General features: G+C 49.5%; 1 protein-coding gene across 3 annotated transcripts in view; it reads left to right on the forward strand.

The window, feature by feature from the left end:
• Positions 1-20,009, forward strand: part of SHISAL1 (shisa like 1) — an 87,264-nt gene that overhangs the window by 60,933 nt on the left and 6,322 nt on the right. The gene's annotated exons all lie outside the window — the stretch shown is intronic.

A 20,009-nucleotide genomic window follows, 5' to 3' on the forward strand; every position in this document is an offset into this window, starting at 1 on the left:
CCAGGGGAGAGGCGGAGAGGGCAGAGGTGGGTCCTGAGGGGCTAGGACAGGTCACAGGTGAGTAGGAGTCTGTGTGGCATGGTGTGTGGTATGTGCATTGTGTGATGTCTGTGTGGCATGGGGTGTGTGTGTGTGTTGTGAGTGTGTGGCTTAGTGTGTGTATATATATTGTGTGTCTGTGACGTGTGTGGTGTCTGTGGCATGGTGTGTATATATTGTGTGGGTCTGTGTGGCATGGTGTGTGTGTATGTGTACACTGCATCTGTGTGACATGGTGTGTGTATGTATATATTGTGGATGTGTGTGGCATGGGGTGTGTGTGTATGTGTATTGTAGGTGTGTGGCGTGGTGTGTGTATATATTGTGAGGGTCTGTGTGGCATGGTGTGTATATATTGTGTGGGTCTGTGTGGCATGGTGTGTGTGTATGTGTACACTGCATCTGTGTGACATGGTGTGTGTATGTATATATTGTGGATGTGTGTGGCATGGGGTGTGTGTGTATGTGTATTGTAGGTGTCGGTGTAGTGTGTGTATATATTGTGAGGGTCTGTGTGGCATGGTGTATATGTAATATTGTGTGGGTCTGTGTGGCATGGTGTGTGTATATATTGTGAGGGTCTGTGTGGCATGGTGTGTGTATATATATATTGGTGTCTGGCATCGTGTGTGGCATGGGGTGTGTATGTGTATTGTGGGTGTGTGGCGTGGTGTGTGTGTATATATTGTGAGGGTCTGTGGCATCGTGTGTGGCATGGGGTGTGTATGTGTATTGTGGGTGTGTGGCGTGGTGTGTGTGTATATATTGTGAGAGTCTGTGTGGCATCGTGTGTGGCATGGGGTGTGTATGTGTATTGTGGGTGTGTGGCGTGGTGTGTGTGTATATATTGTGAGAGTCTGTGTGGCATCGTGTGTGGCATGGGGTGTATATGTGTATTGTGGGGTGTGTGGCGTGGTGTGTGTGTATATGTTGTGAGGGTCTGTGTGGCATGGTGTGCATGGAGCTGACTGGGGTGTGTTTACTGTTCTGGGCAGTAGAAAGGACGTCAGGGAAGCAGCCCCAGCACCAGGGACGGGCCAGGAGTGCAGAATGCATGGAAGCTGGTCAGGTCAGAGCCTGGGCTGAAGGAAGCACAGAGATGCAAGGGCACCAGGGCCTGTGGGACCAGGAGCCGATGATCAAGACCACAGTGCACACAGCTCTGGAGGCAAAGGACACATTCATTTCACAAGGATCAAAAAGCATGGGCCAAGTCTGGGCCCCAGTCCAGGACTGGGGATACAGAGTGGATCAGTCCCCATCCCTGCCCCCAGGTGCTTACCCACACCCATTCACCTCACCGGTTTCCCCACCCCGGCCCCTTGGCAAGCCCCTACTCATTCCTCAAAACCTCGCTGAGGTCACGCTCCTTCCCGAGGCCTCTCACATCCTCTAAAAGACCACTCTCCCTGCTGCCCACTTTCACACAGTCAGAGAGCCCCGCGGCCTATTTCCACTGGACTGGGTGAGGGCAGGACTGGTCTGAGTCTTCTGGGGGGTGCCAGTGCCAGAGCAGAGCCCTGGGCTGGGAGTCCGGCATCTCGTTCCACTCCCTCACCCACAGACTTGCTGTTTAGCCTCGGGCAGGCCATGTCCTTCCTTGGCCTCACTTTCCCCTTGTGTAAGATAAGGGAAGGGACTGAGGCTTCTAAGCCATCTTTCAGCTTAAAACCTCTTTGACCTTCTATCTGGCTAATGGAAGCACTGATCGGGGCAAGAATGGATTTGAAAAATGCTTTGAAAAATTCATAGCAGGAGGCAAAGAAGAAAGAGTCTTTATTTTCATAGCGCGGGAGGCAGGAGGAGTTATGGACAGAGGTTGCCGATGAAAAGGACAGCATCTCAGAGCACTTTGTGGCATTTAATGTCTAATGCATCCTCCCATTAAAGCAGTGGCATCAAATATTTACCAAAGCAGCATTAAAAATTAACCTTTACCATGGGGATGTATAAAGGCCCTAAGTTCCCCGAGAAGTGTCCGAACATCAGGAGGGTAAACTGACAGGAAGGAAGGCTACAAGTGGGGCGTGAATAATGGAAGCCCCCAAAACTGACACAGCTGCCTGTTGACCCCACTCCCAAAGCCAGGGCAGCCTCCGGCCCTGTCTCTGCAGAGGTTCCCAGCCCTTCGGAGATTCCCAGAGGGCCTGCAGGATAAAGACAGTCCCTCAGCTGGGCATCCACAGCCTTCTATGGCCTGGCCCTGTCTCTCTGGGCAGCAGGGATCTGTAGGATGGAAAGGAATGAGCCTGTCAGAGTTGGAAGAGACTAGGGGAGGAAGTGGGGAGTAGTCCAGGCACTGGAAATAGCATGTGCAGAGGCACTGAGGCAGAGACAGCCGTGCATCCATCCATCAGAAGGGCAGTCAGGTGGCACGAGTGTGGGGGAGGAAAGAATGTGGGAGGGGATGGGTGGGAGAAGCCAGGAGGTCTGACTGTGCAGGGCCATGGTGAGGTGTGGGCTTCTCGGTCCAGGGACGGGGTGCCCTCAAGGAGAATGGCAGGATGCATTTGCCTTTGGGAAGGGAGCTGGGAGTCCGCCAGAGAGGCTGCCACTGTCCCACGAGCTGTAGCCATGTCTGTGGCTTGGCTGAGGGTCATGGTGGGGAGGGGCCAGCACCAGGGAGTAGAGTCCGTGGGATTGGCCAGGGTCTGGGGTGGGGGGCTGAGAAGGAGGTGGGGGTCCAAGGAAGATGTCTGGGACCCTGGGCTGAGCAGCCTGGGAGATTTGCCAAGATGGGGACCTTGGGGCAGACATGGCTTTGGGCTCAGCAGCATGGAGTGTCTTGAGTTTGAGATGCCCCGAGAGACCACTGCAATGGGCCTGGGGAGGAGCAGCCCCCACCCATGGCAGGAGGAACCCCAGGGCGAATGGGGTCTGGAAGCTGCAAGAGGATCAGGGCAGGCGAGGGGCATGGGACCTGGCCTCGGATGTGGGCTGCGTGCCCTGCCCTCCGCCTGTCGCTCCCACGATGTCCCCTGCCTGCCATGCCCACATCCCCATCCCAGGTACAATCCGTGGGCTCCAACAACACACCGGGCACCGTCCTGTCTGCCAGGAGCCACTGGGCATAGCTGGCATCAAATAGCTTTGTCATCCCCACCCCACCGCCTGCCTTTTACATAGCTGGGATGCCTGCCAGCTTCTTCCTGAAGGAAAGAAAGTTTCCATGTTTCATTATTTAGATTATGTGACGCCCTATAAAGCACAAAATAATTCTCATTGTCTTCAAGCAGGATCTTTATTTTGGTTTTTCCTGGAGACCAGGGGAGCTGACTGGGGCGCGGAGCCGACTGGGGTGTGAGGGAGTTTGCAGAGGACGGCCATTTCCCCTGTGCCGCCACCTCGCCAGTGGCATTTTTCTTGCCATTTTGCTGGAAACCTGTGCTCAAAGAGGCCATAGCACCTGTCCAAAGTCAAACAGCCAGGGAGAGGCTCTCCCAGAGCACCTACAACGTGCCCTGGCTTCCCAACACACACACACACACCAGAGCCCCCAACACACAGCCCCCCAACACACACAAGCCCTCCAACAAACACAAACACACCCCACTGCCTCATCCACTCCCCATCCCCATCCATCTGGATGGCCCATCAAGATATTTTGCTGAAGACAAAAATTCCCTCAAGCATCTCCGCGGCCACACTTTGAATATGTTTTCTCCCGATTCAACAGAACATATATTTCTTGAGTGCTTTCCGTGTGTCAAACGTTGTTACATGCACTATCTCATGTCACAGAAATCTCCATGTAGCAGATGAATAACTGAGGCAGGTGGAGATGGTGACTTTGAGCTGAGGCTGAATGAAGACTGGTGCATCCTGGGGTCCTCTGCCAGGTGCGCACTGAATGGCAAGGCCAGGCCTGAGCCCTCACTTGCCTCCCAATAACTCTCCCCTGAAACAGAGAAGGGAATGAAGCTGTGATGCAGAGAAGCCTGATCCAGACACCAGCTCACTCTGGGGGAACCCACACATCCCTGAAGGATGGGGCTGGTGCCAGGGAACCCCCAGAGCCACGCTGGCACCAGTAGGAAGAGGAAGCAGGAGGCAGAAGGAAGACCTTCCCAGGCAGCCTGGCTCTACAGCAGATTTGCTGGCCTCGGTAAGAAGGGAGCTCCCCGTCACTGGGGTGTGCAAGCAGAGGTCAGAGGCTCATTCCCTGAGGATAGAGTAGAGGGATGTCCAGATGCACAGTCTCCAAGATCCTCCCTCTCCCCGAATCTCTAGCTCTGCCCTGAGGCCTTGTATTAGCCAGCTGGTGCTGTGTAACAAGTTACCCCACAAGCCAGCAGCTTAAAACAGCAAGCATTTAGCCCTTTCTGTGAGTCAGAAAGGTGTAAGTCAGGGTGTGGCTTCGCTGGGTCTCCTGGCTCGGGGTCTCTCAGGAGGCTGCAGTCAAAGCATGGGCTGAGACTGTGGTCATCTCAAGGCTCTGCTGGAGAGAATACACCTCCTAGCTCACTCAGGTGGCTGGTGGCGGGGTCAGGTGTTGGCTGGGGATGTCCGTGGCTCACCAGGTGGGCCTCTCCCCAGGGTAGCTCATGGCATGACAGTTGACGGCCCAAAAAGAGGGCTCTGGGAGAGAGACTTCAAGGTGCAGAGCCCGGTGGAACCCACAGTCTTTTTGGAGCCTAACCTTGGAACGGACATCCCATCTCTGTCACTTCTACTCTATCCATTTGTTACAAGCAAGCCACTTGGCTCCGTCCCCATCCTTTGGTCTCCCTTGGTACCAAAGGAGGGTGTGAGTAGCTGGAGCTAGAGGCCGTCTTGGGGCTGCGTAGCACAGGCCTCAATGTAGAATCAGAGCAGGGGGCTATGAGCAGCAGCATTTTACAGATGGGACTGAGGGCAAAAGGGAAAAGTTAACACTGGTGTCTGTGTGTTAAGGTCTCTGGTGTGTGTGTGTGTGTGTTGGGGTCTGGTGTGTGTGTTGGGGTCTCTGTGTGTGTGTGTTGGGGTCTGGTATGTGTGTGTTGGGGTCTCTGGCGTGTGTGTGTTAGGTTCTGGTGTGTGTGTTGGGGTCTCTGGTGTGTGTGTTGGGGTCTGGTGTGTGTGTTGGGGTCTGGTGTGTGTGTGTGTTGGGGGCTCTGGTGTGTGTGTGTGTTAAGGTCTCTGGTGTGTGTGTTGGGGACCTCATCGAAGGTCACACGGCTTGTGAATTTCTGGGTCCAGTTCAGGTTGGGGCCTATAGGACTCTGGTTAAACATCTTGGGCCACATTAGAGGCCTCCCATCCCTTGCCCAAGGTGCCCCATCCTGGCAGAGAGCATCCCTCAGAGCGCAGAGGGTGAGCAGGGAGGCAGGCAGGGCTCCAGGGACTTTGCTGCATCTGCATCCATGGACTGACATCCCCTGAGAGTGACCACATCCGTCAGGACACCCCAACTGTGCCCCAAATCCCTGCACATTGGACCCAGCCAGGAGGACAGGTCTGCAGGGGACGGGAAGGTGTGTCCAGCCACTAGAGCTCACACCACACCTGCTCTGTCATTTACTCAGCAAACTCCCACAAAGCTCTCCCATGTGCCAGGCTCTGCACTGGGCTTGGAGAGAGGCTGCCAAAAGGAACCACCATTGAGAAGATCTGGTCCCCAGCAGGCCTCAGGTCTCTTCAGCTCCTCCCTGGGCAGCATGGCCCTGAGTCTCACTTTACCCAACTGTAAAATGGAGTCATCATCTCTGTTTTCCTCTCAGTGAAGATGCAAGAACTGGGCAATCCCACGGGTCCACCAGGGCGTTGACAAGGCAGGTGCTGGGGCAGAGCACTCTGCCCAGGAAGCAGAAGATGAAGGTTCCTATCTTGGCCCCAGCCTGGATCTGTGCCCATTGCATTGTGTGGATGCACCACACCATGTTTCTCCATCACCTTTTCAGGAAACTTGGGTTGTCTCCACCTTCCAGCCGTTATCAGTAAAGCTGCGTGAACCTTCACATCCACGTGTCCTGGTGAACACACACATCCCTCTTGGGTATTGTGTGACTGTCCCGTAGCTGCTGTGATAAATTATCACAAATGCAGTGGCTTAAAACAACACAGATTTAGTCTTGTACAGATCCGGAGGACAGCAGTTGGAAAGGAGACTCATGAATACCTCGTGGCAAGGCATCAGCAGCACAGGGCCCTGCTGGAGGCTGCAGGGGTGGGTCCATTTCCTTGCCTGCTCCAGTTCCCAGAGGTGCCCACATTCCTCGGCTTGTGGCCCCTTCCAGATGCAAGGACATCCCTCCGACCTCTGCTCCCATGGCCACATCCCTTCGGCTGACTGAGCCTCCTGCCTTCCTCACTTTGGACCCTGTGATGGCATCAGGCCCAGCCAGTTAATCCAGGCTCATCTCCCTCCCCCAAAACCCTCAACTCTGTCATGTCAGCAGAATCTCTTTCTCCATGTTGAAGCAGCGTTCCTTGGGATGGCCATCTTGCCTCGAATAAGCTCCTCGATGTCCCTGTACTGTCTGCAGGGACACATTTACAAAGTAGGGTTAATAGCATCTCCCCCTTTCAGGTCCCTGTGAGACTCCCTTAGAAAAATATGTGAAGGCGGCCAGGTGCAGTGGCTCATGCCTGTAATCCCACTACTTTGGGAGGCCGAGGTGGGTGGATCACCTGAGGTCAGGAGTTGGAGACTAGCTTGACCAACATGGTGAAACCCCATCTCTACTAAAAATACAAAAATTAGCCGGGCATCTTGGTGGGCACCTGTAATTCCAACTACTCCAGAGGCTGAGGCAGAATTGCTTGAACTCGGGAGGCAGAGGTTGCAGTGAGCCGAGATCACACCATTGACTGGAAGACAGACTATCTCAAAGAAAAGGAAAAGCAAAATACGTGAAGGCTCCCAGCCCCACACCCCACGTGCATACAGTCAGCGCCAACTAACAGAAGCTGTTGCCACTGCTGGAGAACACATTGTCTCCAGTTCACCTGCAATGAGGCGTGTTGTGCCTCATGACTCCTCTGCTTTTGTCGGCAGGAAGGGTTATTGTCACAGACATTCACATTCTGGAAGCTTTCATTGTTATTCAAATTGCCAGGTGCTCTGTTATCTTCCTGCTTAGGTTGCAGGCGCCAGCCCGCCAGCCATGCCTGCCAGCTGCAGACCCTTCTCACCCCATGGGCCCTGCTCCTGATTCCAGGCTCAGCTCCTCTCTCACCAGGGCTACTAGGGTCAGCAGGACAGCCTGCTGCTCCCCAGCCTGCTGCTCCCCAGCCTGCCCAGGCCACTGCCCTGGACGAGAGGGGCTGGCTTTGTGGCCCTGTGGTCAGCAGCACAGGCCAAGCTCCACTGCTAGCTAGATATGCAGTCCTGGGCTAGTGACATTGTCTCTCTGAGCCTCAGTTTCCTCATCAGCAAGTTGCAGGGACTAGTGGTCCCCACCCCTGAGGCTGCTGAGAGAACTGAGGCTACACATGCATGGGAAAGTGCTTGGCACACTGCCTGGCGCAGAAGAGATAACAGCACCCTGCAGCCCTAATCTTGTCGCTATGAGAATTAGGAATGATCTTCCATGTCGACTCCCCACAGCCTCAGGATCAGCTCCAGACACCTTCCCCTGGCAGATGAAGGCCTTGTGGCTGCCGCCTCTCCAGACTCAACCCTGCCAGAAGCATCTTGGGCTGCAACAGCCATGCTCCTTGTGATCCTCTAGAATGGCCTTGGCTAAGGCTGTTCCCTCCGCCCGGAGTGCCCTCCCTGTTGTCCAGGGCCCAGCTCTGTGGCTGCTCCCAAGAACTTGTCCCCCAATCCCCACCCTGGCCAGGGCCCCAAGACGGCCAGACACTCGCCCCTGACACAGCATGGGTCTGCTGCTCTTATTTCGGGGTCCTGGTGTGGCTCCCCCACCAGCTTGGAGCTCTCAAGGGCAGGGTCCACACCTGACTCAGTTCTGAGCCCCCAGCACCCAGCCCAGGCCTGGCCAAAGGTGCCACAGTCCCAACTTATGGAAGGCCTAGTGTGAGGGACCACAAGTTGACAGTGAGGGGAGCGCTGGTGGGCCTGAGCCTGGGGTCCACGGGACTGGCAATGAGGGGCGTGGCGACCTGCAGAGTGCCTAGGAGGACACGTAACCCCCGCATCAGGGCAGGCGAGTCCTCCGTGGCAGGAGTCAGTGGCCCCACAGGAACAGCTTCCTGCACTCACAGGCTACAGCCCCGCATGTGACCAAGGTGTGCTTGCCATGAAAGCAGAACAAGAGTTGACATTTGCCAAAGATTCCTTCCAGAAGGCTGTGCAATGAGGAAGCGTTCCTGGGGCTACTGTGGGCTGATGGGCCGGGCTGTGTCCACAGGAGCGATAGCCCCCCTGGGCGGCAGCGAGGATGGCCTAGAGGAATATTAAGTGGGTGCCTAAGGCCCGAGAGGTTAATGACTTGCCCAGGGTCACACAGCTTGTGAGGGGCAGAGCTGGGACCTGAACCTAGGCTTGTCTGATGTTGAGGCCAGGGTCATCTCTGCCATGGGACTCTACAGTACTGTGTGCTACAGGGTGTTACAAAGGCCTGCAGGAGTCAGACAAGCTGCACAGAAGGTGTGCCCAGTGAGTGAGGTCTTGAAGGATGTATAGGAGTTTTCGAGGTGGAGATAGGGGAGGGTGTTCCCAGTAGTGTGAAGAGCACACTGGGGCTTTCTGGAAAGAGTACTTTGGAGTGGAGACCAAAAAACGGAAAGCTGTAACAGTTCTGTTGGTAAGACGCCCTGAGGCCCAGCTAAGGCATCAAAGCTTTACCCTCTAAGAAACTATAAGTATAATTTTTTTAAGTCATTGATTTTGAAATACTTCATTTTCTGCAAGAGAATCCATATAGTGGGTGTGTGTATATATATGTGTGTGTATATATTTTATACCTCATATATATATATATATATATATATATATGAGGTATAAAAAGTAATGACGCAAACACCACGTTCTCACCAATGGTATGAGAAATAGAGCCGCGTCAATGCCATAGCAGCCCTCAGCCTGCCCCAGTGGCACCCCTTCCCTCCCAGGTCCACCAGCCTGAGTTTTGTGCTTGTCATCCCCAAACAGAGCTGTGTCCCAGGGGAGTGACTGAAGCCACTTTGCCCTCCAGGGAAACCACTCTGGGGAATGTAAAGACTGCCATGCAGGGGTAACCATCGGGAGGCCTCGGCCAAAGTCAGGGGTGACGCTGCCCCCACCCCAGAATGGACAACCTCTTTTCCATGTCAGCCTGCAGCAGCAAAAAGGAGTGAGGAGGGGCACGGCTGCTGCCACTCTTATCCCAGAAGGGCCAGGAAGGCCAGACTGTGGCCCACAGGCAAGCGTTTGGCTCTGCGTTGTAAAAGTTTTCCAGGTAACTGAGCAGCTTAAAAGGGAATGGCCTGTAAAGGAGTGAGGTTACCGTTCCTGCAGAAACCAAGCAAAGGCCTCGACCATCACCTGGACCTCCTCTCCGAGCCTCCTCTGACTTTCTGTCCCTCTTCCCTCAGTCCCTGGGCTCCCTCTGTCCCAACGTTTACCAGCCTAATGGCACTGTCTGCACCTGCAGACAGGTCTCCAAGGCCAGAGACTGAATTGTCACCAGGCCCTGGACAGAGAATGAGTCCATGTCACATTCTTTCCTTCCTGTGCAGCATGGAGGTTGGAGATGGGCTCTCAAGTCAGGCCATCACCAAACACATGTCCAGCCTCTTGCAGAATCCAAATGAACAGAGAGGGGTCTGGTAGAAAGAAAGTGACTTTATTCCAGAGCTTAAGGGGAAACAGTACAGGCTCCTGACTTAAGGGAATCGCTTCAGCTTTCGGGGAGGAAAGTGGGGTCTTTAAAGGGGAACTTGGTGTGAAAGGCACGCAGGGGACGGGGGGTGAGGAGGTGCAGGGTCCACCTTACTTGCTTATGTGTCTTCTCAGTCGGGTAGTCTGGAGGGCGCCTGGGTGGCCAGAGCTAGGCTATAAACCGTCGTCTTGAGGCAATCTCCTGGTGGGGGAGGATCCCAGAGGGTGCCTGGTTTGGTTCAATATTTTGTCCTGAGAATTTCTAACCAAATCGAACTGTAGTTAGATACACTTGCAGTGCAGGGAGCACCTGGTGGAGGAGAGGTAAACGTTATAATTGCATTCCTGAAGAGCTAAGAGGTGAACACACAGGGAAACAGAAGAAAAGATAAATTCTAGGAAAATTGGACACTAGGTTTCAAGCCCCCCTAAGCTGAAATTCTGACATTGTGGTCCAGCCACCACAAAGGTCAGCAGAACCTTGAGTCATCTCTTCTATTTTGGCACATATACTTCTATTAATGTAACCCAAAGTCCTTTTCTGTCTCAGCTCCCCTTGGCATGTGAGAATATCTGCCTGTCCCCACACGCAGCCATGCCATGCCCAAGCCCAGGGGCAGGAAATGCTTCTTGGAACTCTTTTATACAACCGAGGGCTCTACCCAGGAAGCGGCCCCTATCCTGCTGTTTCCCAGCTCCCCTGGGCCTCTGGCTGTTTCTTTTCAAGTAATTTTTAAGTTTATTTTTATTTTTTTAATTTATTATTATTTTTCTGAGACGGAGTCTTGCTCTGTTCCCCATGCTGGAGTGCAGTGGCACAATCTCAGCTCATTGCAACCTCCTCCTCCCGATTTCAAGTGATTCTCCTGCCTCAGCCTCCTGAGTAGCTGGGATTATAGGTGCGTGCCACTGCACCCGGCTAATTTTTTGTATTTTTAGTAGAGATGGGGGTTTTACCACATTCAAGCTGGTCTCGAACTCTTGACCTCGTGATCCGCCCGCATCAGCCTCCCAAAGTGCTGGGAGGCGTGACTGAGTCACCGCACCTGGCCTGCTTCTGGCCGTTTCTACCATGTGGCCACCCTATTGCAAGTTTCCACCTAAGAACGTAGCGGGGCGGGTGAGGACACACTTCCCTTTTTCACGAGCCTTGTGTGATGTGCTCAGCTTTTCAGCCTCATAGTGGAGTCAGCCAGGCTTCATCCTGGTTTCCAAACCCTGGGTCCAGAATGTTGAGCTGGTCACACCTCCTGGTACCTAGCTCCCACATCAGTGGCTGTGATGGGCCCCTTACTGTACCTACCCCCCTGTCCCCCCACCCTCTATGCCTACTCCATCCACCCCACTCTTTTGTCTTAATTGAGCGTGATGCCCAAATTAGGCACAATGCTGGGAACATGTGTCTTCACTTTTCATGTATAGTATTTCTTACCTTTGACCCAACATTTTGTGTGCAAGACCTATGCATTGTCACAGGGGCTCTTGCATCCTCACTTCTGAGAACTGTATGGAAGACTGTGTAGATACCATGGGATACTACACAGCCATAAAAAAGAACAAGATCATGTCCTTTGCAGGGACATGTATGAAGCTGGAAGCCATTACTCTTAGCAAACTAACCCAGGAACAGAAAACCCAGTACCACATGCTGTCACTTATAAGTGGGAGCTAAATGATGAGAACACACGGATAGAGGGGAATGACATACGCAGGGACCCACTGGAGGGCAGAAGGTGGGAAGAGGGAGAGAACCAGGAAAAAGAACTAAAGGGTATTAGGTTTCATGTCTGGGTGATGAAATAATCTGTACAACAAAACCCCATGACACACATTTAGCTGTGTCACAAACCTGCACGTCCTGCACGTATACCTCTGAACTTAAAAGATGTTTTTGAGACGGTCTCGCTCTGCCACCCAGACTGGAGTGCAGTGGCACGATCTCAGCTCATTGCAACCTCTACCCACAGGATTCGAATGATTCTCCTGCCTCAGCCTCCCAAGTAGCTGGGACTACAGGTGCCCATCACCATGCCTGGCTAACTTTTGTATTTATTTATTTATTTAGAGACAGAGTTTCATTCTTGTTGCCCAGGCTGGAGTGCAATGGCATGATCTCAGCTCACTGCAACCTCCACCTCCTGGATTCAAGCAATTCTCCTGCCTCAGCCTCCCGAGTAGCTGGGATTACAGGTGCACGCCACCATGCCCGGCTTATTTTTGTGTTTTTGGTAGAGATGGGTTTTCACCATGTTGGTCAGGTTTCGAACTCCTGACCTGTTGATCCGCCCGCCTCGGCCTCCCAAAATGCTGGGATTACAGGTGTGAGCCACCATGCCCGGCCTTAAACGTGTTTTAAGAAGCAGCTCATGCTAATGCAGTTCCCTAGGAAGGTGACGGGTTGCCCCTAAAGACCAGCTCCAGAGCTTCCTGAGGAAGTACACACAGAGAGAGGTTGCCGGATCGTCTGCAGAGCACGGTGGCGAGTTCCCTTCACGGGCGTCCACTTACCTTTCAAATCATCTGATCTCCTAAGTTTGGCTGATTTGGTGGATTGAAAGTGACATCTCACTGTCTTACGAATTTTGTTATCTAGGTAATGAATATATATTTTTTAAAGCAGTTTTAGGTTTACGGGAAAATTGAGTGGAAAGTACAGAAATTGCCTGGGGAGGAAGGTGGGAATTCGAGACTAAAGTTCAGGGCAGAGGGCTCAGCGTGTGGCATTAATGCCACAAATCGTGAATCTCGATGACCAACGCCCAGGGAAGCAGAGCAGAGCATGGGAGGTGGCTGAGGACAGCTGCCCGAGCCTTCCTGGTCTCTGCGTGGCTCTCCATTGTGCGGGAGCTGTTGTTTTTGACCTGGCAGCCTGCTGATGGACACTTCACTGATCCTAATCTGCTGCTGTGACCCACCTTTCTGTGATGAATGTGCTTGTACCTATGTTGCCCTTGTGAGCACGTCTGTAGGATAATCGTTACGTGAGACTGCTGGCTCAGAGGATATGGGCCTCTGTACTACAGGCATTTGTCAAATTGCCTTCCACAGAAATGACCCCAGCGTCCCCCTGACCAGCAGTGAAGCAGAAACTCAAACCAGCACACGCGCCGGGTGCTCAGCACTTTTGATCTGTGTCAGGGTGGCAAGTGAAGGAATGTGGATGTTCCCTTTTGTCTGTACTCTGAGATCCTCTCTCATTATGGCTTTAATTTGCATTTCTCTTATTTTAGACTTTGGATTTGCTATTTGACAGTTTCTGTCTTTCTTCTTGGCAATTGGTCTGTTTAGATTCTCCCTTCCCGGATCCTTTGGGTAATTTCTCTTTTCTTGGAAATTGATCCATTTCTTGGAGGCTTCCTGATTTCTGTCGAGTTGAGCAGGCAGTCGCCTTTGTTCTTCTGTTTGTTCAGTTCATCTTAATTGAGTGCCGACCCTGTGCCAGGCATCGTTATTGGCCCGGGGGATACAGTCATGGGCCAAAAGCAGCAAAAAGCCTGCTTTTATGGAGACTGCAGACAATTTTTAAAATGTGTATGTGAAATATATGGACTTTTAGACAGTGATAATGCGTTTGAGATAGAGGATAATTTTAAACAGGTGGCCAAGGGGCTCACTAAAAAGGTGACTTAAAGGAGATCAGGGATTCAGCCTTGGGTTTATCTGGGAGAAGAGACAGGAGCATGCTGGAACAGATGGTGTATTAGTCAGTGTGCTCCAGAGAAACAGAACTAATCACATATAGACACATGTGAAGACACGCACTGTAGGGAATTAGCTCCTGCAGCTATGCAGGTTGAGGAATCCAAAGGTCTGCAATTAGCAAGCTGGAGACCCAGAAGAACCGATGATGTGAGTTCCAGTGTGAGCTGAGGGCCTGAGACCCAGGAGAGCCGATGGTGTGAGTTCCAGTTTGATTTGAGGGTCTGAGACCCAGAAGAACCGATGGTGTGAGTTCCAGTTTGATTTGAGGGTCCAAGACCCAGGAGAGCCGATGGTGTGAGTTCCAGTTTGATTTGAGGGTCTGAGACCCAGGAGAGCCGATGGTGTGAGTTCCAGTTTGATTTGAGTGTCCGAGACCCAGGAGAGCCGATGGTGTGAGTTCCAGTTTGATTTGAGGGTCTGAGACCCAGGAGAGCCAATGGTGTGAGTTCCAGTGTGAGTTGAGAGCCTGAGACCCACCCAGGAGAGCTGATAGTGTGAGTTGAGGGCCTGAGACCCAGGAGAGCCAATGGTGTGAATTCCAGTCCCAGCCTGAGTCTAAAGGGTAAGAGAAGAATGATGTCCCCACTTAAAGGCAGGCAGAGATAGCATGACTTCCCCCTTACTTGTTGGTTCTGTTAGGCCTCCAGTGGGTTGAATGAGGCCACCTGCACAGAGAAGGACACTATTTTCTTTCATCTGCCAGGTCACATGTTCATCTCATCATGAAACACCTTCACGACACCAGAAAAATGTCTCACCAAATATCAGGGCACCCTGTGGCCCAGTCAAATTGACACAAAACGAACCATTACCATTGGAATGGAGAGAATGCAAAGGAAAAGAGTGAGGAATAGGACAGGGAGGTGATGGAGTGGGAAGGGCTTTAGCTTCTGCTCTGAGTGAATCTGGGGAACCACTGAGGGTTTTGAGGAAAGGGGTGGGGTAATTGGACTTAGGTTTTCACAGGGCTCCTCTGGCTGCTGTGTTGTAGAGCAGATGGAAGGTGCTGACCAGCGCAGAGACCGCTGCAAGAATCCTGCCAGCGTGGACCACAGTAGGAGTGGTGGAGGCAGCAGGAAGTGAAAGGGCCGGCCAATGGGATTTGCTCCTGGGTTAGATATGGAGTGTGAGAGGAAGAGAGGGGTCAAAGATGACTCCAGGCCTCTGATGAGAGCAACTGGCAGGATGGAGTTGTATTTCCTGAGGTCAGGAAAATTGTGGGAAAAGCTGGATGGGGGAGGAAGGTTGGGATTTTAGTTTGGGAAATATTAAGTTTGAGGTATCTATTAAATATCCATTTGGTGACATCGAGTAGACACGTTGGCCATCAGAATGGAGTTTAGGTGAGAGTTTGAGGCTCAAAAGTCATCATATTTCCAGGCTGGGTTATAGTGTGAGACTCTGACTCTGTCTCAGAAAAAAAAAAAAGAAAAATAGGCATCCACATATAGTGTTTAAATCCTTGAGAGGAGATGAGATCCTGAGTGAGTAGAAAGAGTGGAGAGGAGGAGTTTGGGAAGATGTGGGCGGACCAGCAGTGGGAGGAGGAGGAGGACCAGGAGAAGGGGACTGTAGTGTCCTGGAAGCAGGTGGAGTGATCACTTGAGTCAGTGCTGCTGGGAGGATTAGTTGAAAGGGGGAGTGATAATTGGCCACTGGATTTATTAACATGGAGGTCTTTGGTGACCTTGACAAGGGCAAATTCTGCAGAGAAGTTGGAAGAAAAGCCTGTTGGGAGGGGTTGAGGGATGGTGAGAAGTGAAGCTGGAGAGCAAAAGTGCAGAGAATCCTTCCAAGCAGTCACCTCCACCTTCTGTGTATTATATCTCCTGCTTCATTAGACTCCCCAGCAGTGAACATGTCTTGCTGTTTTTCAAAGAACAAGTACTTGGGGCCAGAGATGGTCACTCATGCCTGTAATTCCAGCATTTTGGGAGGCCAAGGCAGGAGGATTGCTTGAGGCCAGGGGATCAAGATCAGCCTAGGCAACACAGCAAGATGCCATCCCTAAAAAAATTTTTTTAATTAGCTGAGTGTAGTGGTGCACATGTGTACTCTTAGCTACACAGGAGGCTGGTACAGGGGGATCGCTTGAGCCCAGGAGTTTGAGGTTGCAGTGAACTATGATTGCATCATTGCACTCCAGCTAGGGTGACAGAGCAAGAGCCTGTCTCTAAATTTTTTGTTTTTTAATTTAAAAAAAAAAAAAAACATGGAGTTATTTATGAGTTCCTCTCTTTTGCTGTTAACTCCATTTCTGTTTTCATTTATTTATTGTATCTTAGGTTTATTTTGTCTTTTCTAACTTTTTGAGTTGGGCAATTCATGCTTTCTCATTTATTAATAAGATCAGTGTTTTAAGGCTATATATATTCCTCTTAACATTGGCTTTGGCTGCATCCCACAGGTCCATAAATATATTTTTTGTTATTGTCTAGATATTCTGAAGTTTTTGCTTTTGCTCTTTTTAACTCAAGGTTACTTTTAAGTGTTTATGGACCTCTTGGTGGCAAAGTTTGGTTTGGTCTGTGGTTTCATTATTAGTATTTTCAAATTCTAGTATATTGTTATCAGAGAACGTTGTCTTCTTTCTATTTTTTGGAATTTACTTTCTTTGTGGCCTGATAGTCACTTTTTGTGTATGCACTTTCAGGAGCATTTGAATAGAATGAAGGTAGACTGTGTTTTACACACACACACACAGTTGTTAGATTATTTGGCTCCCTCTCTTTTTGTTTTTGCCAACTGCATATGGAATGGTTTGAGACAGGCGAATTAAAATGCACTAGGCCAGGCGTGGTGGCTCATGCCTGTAATCCCAGCACTTTGGAGGGCCGAAGTGGGTGGATCACCCAAGGTCAGGAGTTCGAGACCAGACTGGCCAACATGGTGAAATCCCATTTCTACTAAAAATACAAAAAAAAAAAAAAAAAAAAAGCCGAGCATAGTGGTGAGCACCTGTTATCCCAGCTACTTGGGAGGCTGAGGCAGGAGAATCACTTGAACCCAAGAGGTGGAGGTTGTAGTGAGCAGAGATCATACCATTGCACTCCACCCTGGGCAACAGAGTGAGACTGTCTCAAAAAAAAAAAAAAAAAAAAAAAAAAAGGCGCTAATGCTAGCATACTCTGCTTTTTCTCCCTAAATTTCCAGTCTTGCTCTGTGAATATTGAGGCCATGCTATTTGGTACATGAACATTCATTACTACTAGATCTTCATGATGGCTGTCATCCTTCACCCTCACACAGTGCCCTTCTTTTTTCTCATTCAATTTTTTTTGCCCTGACTTCAGCTTTGTCTGATATTATGACCCCTGATTTATCTTCATTTGCATTTGTGTATTATGCTTCTACTCATCCTTTTTTAAAATTATGGTAAAATGCATGTAGCATTTATCATTTTAAACTTTTTTAAAGTATACAGTTCAGGGGTATTAAGTACTTCTCACTGTAGTACAACCATCACCATCATCCATCTGCAGACCTTTGTAAAAATCATCTGCCCATCTTTTTTTTTTTTTTTTGAATCTGTCACCCAGGCTAGAGTACAATGGCATAATCTTGGCTCACTGCAACCTCCGCCTCCCGGGTTCAAGCGATTCTCCTGCCTCAGCCTCCTGAGTAGCTGGGACTCCAGGCACCCACCACCACACCTGGCTAATTTTTTTGTATTTTTAGTAGACACGGGATTTCATCATGTTGGCCAGGCTAGTCTTGAACTCCTGACCTCATGATCTATCTGCCTCGGCCTCCCAAAGTACTGAGATTACAGATGTAAGCCACTGTGCCCGGTCCTGCCCATCCTTTTTGATGAAACCTTGCTGAATCATTCTACCTTCAGTGCTGTTGTTTATGATCGTCTTTTTTTTTTTTTAGCAAGTGTGTATGGCTCATTAACATTTACTGATATGGCAGATGCATTTGGTCTTAGTTCTGTCATCATTGTTTGATAGGCTTTCTGCTTTTATAGTTTTGTGGGGGTTGTCAATTTTCTCCATATGGTCTCTGTTGTCTTTATTTTCTGTGTGTATGTCTTCTGATAATTTGGAAAGCTACGTTTCTGATCCCATGGTTATCTTCCTAATTATAATATGACATTATATCTTTAATCCTCTTATTTCTCTAGACATTTATTTTCTCCCTAAATTAGATTTCTTCTTTCCTTTCTCTTGTCTCCCTTCCATGAAGTTATTTTAGTTGATTATATTTTTTCTGTTTACCTCGATGCCTCTAATTTTAAACTTCTAAGCAATTCTTTAGACTCCCAACTATATATGAATATGACATAGTGTACTTATATTACCTCCATCCCTCCTACTTTTTATTATTTCTCTGTTTTGTTTCATTCTTCTCTGTGATGGTCATGATCTTTAGGTTGGCTGCAATAGTCCTGCAGTTACACAAATTCTATGCTCATTGCTGGCCCTCTGGGCAGTGCTCCATTTATACCTTGACTCTGATTTCTCTTCATTTGCACTTGTTATGCTTCTGCTCATCCTTTTTATGAATTCTGGTAAGATACACATAACATTAACCATGTTTAAGTCTACAGTTCAGGGGCATTAAGTACTTTCTCACTGTAGGGCAACTGATATGGTTTGGCTGTGTCCCCACCCAAATCTCATCTTGAATTGTAAATCCCACAATTCCCATGTGTCATGGGAGGAACCCGGTGGGAGGTAATTGAATCATGGGGCCAGGTCTTTCCCGTGCTGTTCTCATGATAGTGAATGAATCTCTTGAGATCTGATGGCTTTACACATGGGAATTTTCCTGCACAAGCTCGCTCTCTCTCCCTTTGCCTGCCACCATCTGCATAAGGTGTGACTTGCTCCTCCTTGCCTTTGGCCATGATTGTGAGACCTCCCCAGCCATGTGGAACTGTAAATCCAGTTAAACCTTTCTTTTGTGAATTGCCCAATCTCGGGTATGTCCTTTATCAGCAGCATGAAAATGGATTAATACAGCAGCCATCACCACCATCCATCCACAGAATTTTTAAAAAATCATCTGCCCCTCCTTTTATATTAAACCTTTCTGAATCATTCTTGATTTGCCTAAGGGTGTCCTTAACTTTTTAAAGAAAGGGTCATGGGAACTATAATTCAAAAATATATTCAACATGTTTTTCTGTTGACTTTATACTTGAAAGATGGTTCATTGGGCTTTAAATTCTTGGTTCATTCATTTATTTGATAAATATTTATTAAGCCCCCTACTGTATGCCAGTTACTGTTCTAGACCCTGGCAATGCAGTGATGTGTAAAACACACAATCACCTTAACCCTCTTGTAGCTAACTTTCTATTTGGGGAAGACAAACAATAAGCTATTCAAGTACAATAGGTGGTATGTTGGATAGGTGTGTGTGCTATGGAGAAAAACAAAGTGGGTGATGGAGAGTACCTGGCTTTGTTCTGTGAAGCAGAGGAGATGACCCCACGGAGTCTCTCACCCTTAGCCCCTGTACACATTCCCACTGATGTGTAAAGAGTGGAGAGTAGGTTCTGCCTCTTGGTGTATCACTCACTCTGGGGAATTGGGCTTTCCTGGCTTTGTTGGAGTCACTCCCTTGACTTCTCTGTTTGCTCAAAAACCACGTACTTAAGAACTGTCACCAGATGTAATTTATGCAAGTAAAGGAAATTCAACTGCAGTGGTGTGGAGGGGGCAGTCCAGGGCAGCCACCAGAACCAAGTTTCTCCCTGCTTTCTACTCCACCTGTTAGTGAGCATCCTTCATTCTCATGCATGCAAGATAGTTCATCTTCCCCTGGTTTCATGTCCCCTTCCCAATAGACTCCCACTTACACAGCATTGGCCAGACTGGATCATGTGACCACCCCTGCTTGCAAGGGAGTCTGGAAAAATAAGTATTTGTGGCTGGGAAATTGGTCTTACAACAGACACAGGGCAGTGGGGTTCATGCTGCCTGCCACAGATGGAGTTTGCATTTCTTTTCCTCATTGTCTGGTTTGCAACTTGACTCTGCCAATCAAAGCTATAAGTGCCCTGCAGACCTGTTTCTACACTGTAGATCTTGTTCCATTGGTCTCCTGGCTCCTCCCTATTCCAGGAGCACCTTGGTCTCTTCTCTATAGCTTTGTATGACATGATCATATATTAGTGTCATTCCAAAATACATAATGGTTTTTGTCAATATGAATGGAATCTGTATGTGTTTAATATTTAGTTTGTTATATAGCAAGGGTGACCATATAATTTATCATCCAAATCAGAATACTTTTGAGGGTAAAAGGGGAACAACATTAAAAATTATGTCAGAACAAGTGTTAACTGAGACTGTCCCAAGCCATGACATATAATTACCCTAGTAATTGCTGAGGTCAATGCACATTGTTGCATTTTATAAATTGATTTGATGTCTTATAGGTTGACTATTATACCTCTATGTCTGCACTCTCCATTCTACTAATTAACCTGTTGATTCTGTTACATTTTCTAGGAAGTTATCCACAGTTAACTGTAATTTTGGTTCTTCTATTCCAGTCCTATTCTATGCTTATT

Source organism: Trachypithecus francoisi, unplaced genomic scaffold, assembly GCF_009764315.1.
Source record: "Trachypithecus francoisi isolate TF-2019V2 unplaced genomic scaffold, Tfra_2.0 Lachesis_group14, whole genome shotgun sequence".
NCBI classification, from domain to species: Eukaryota; Metazoa; Chordata; class Mammalia; order Primates; family Cercopithecidae; genus Trachypithecus; species Trachypithecus francoisi.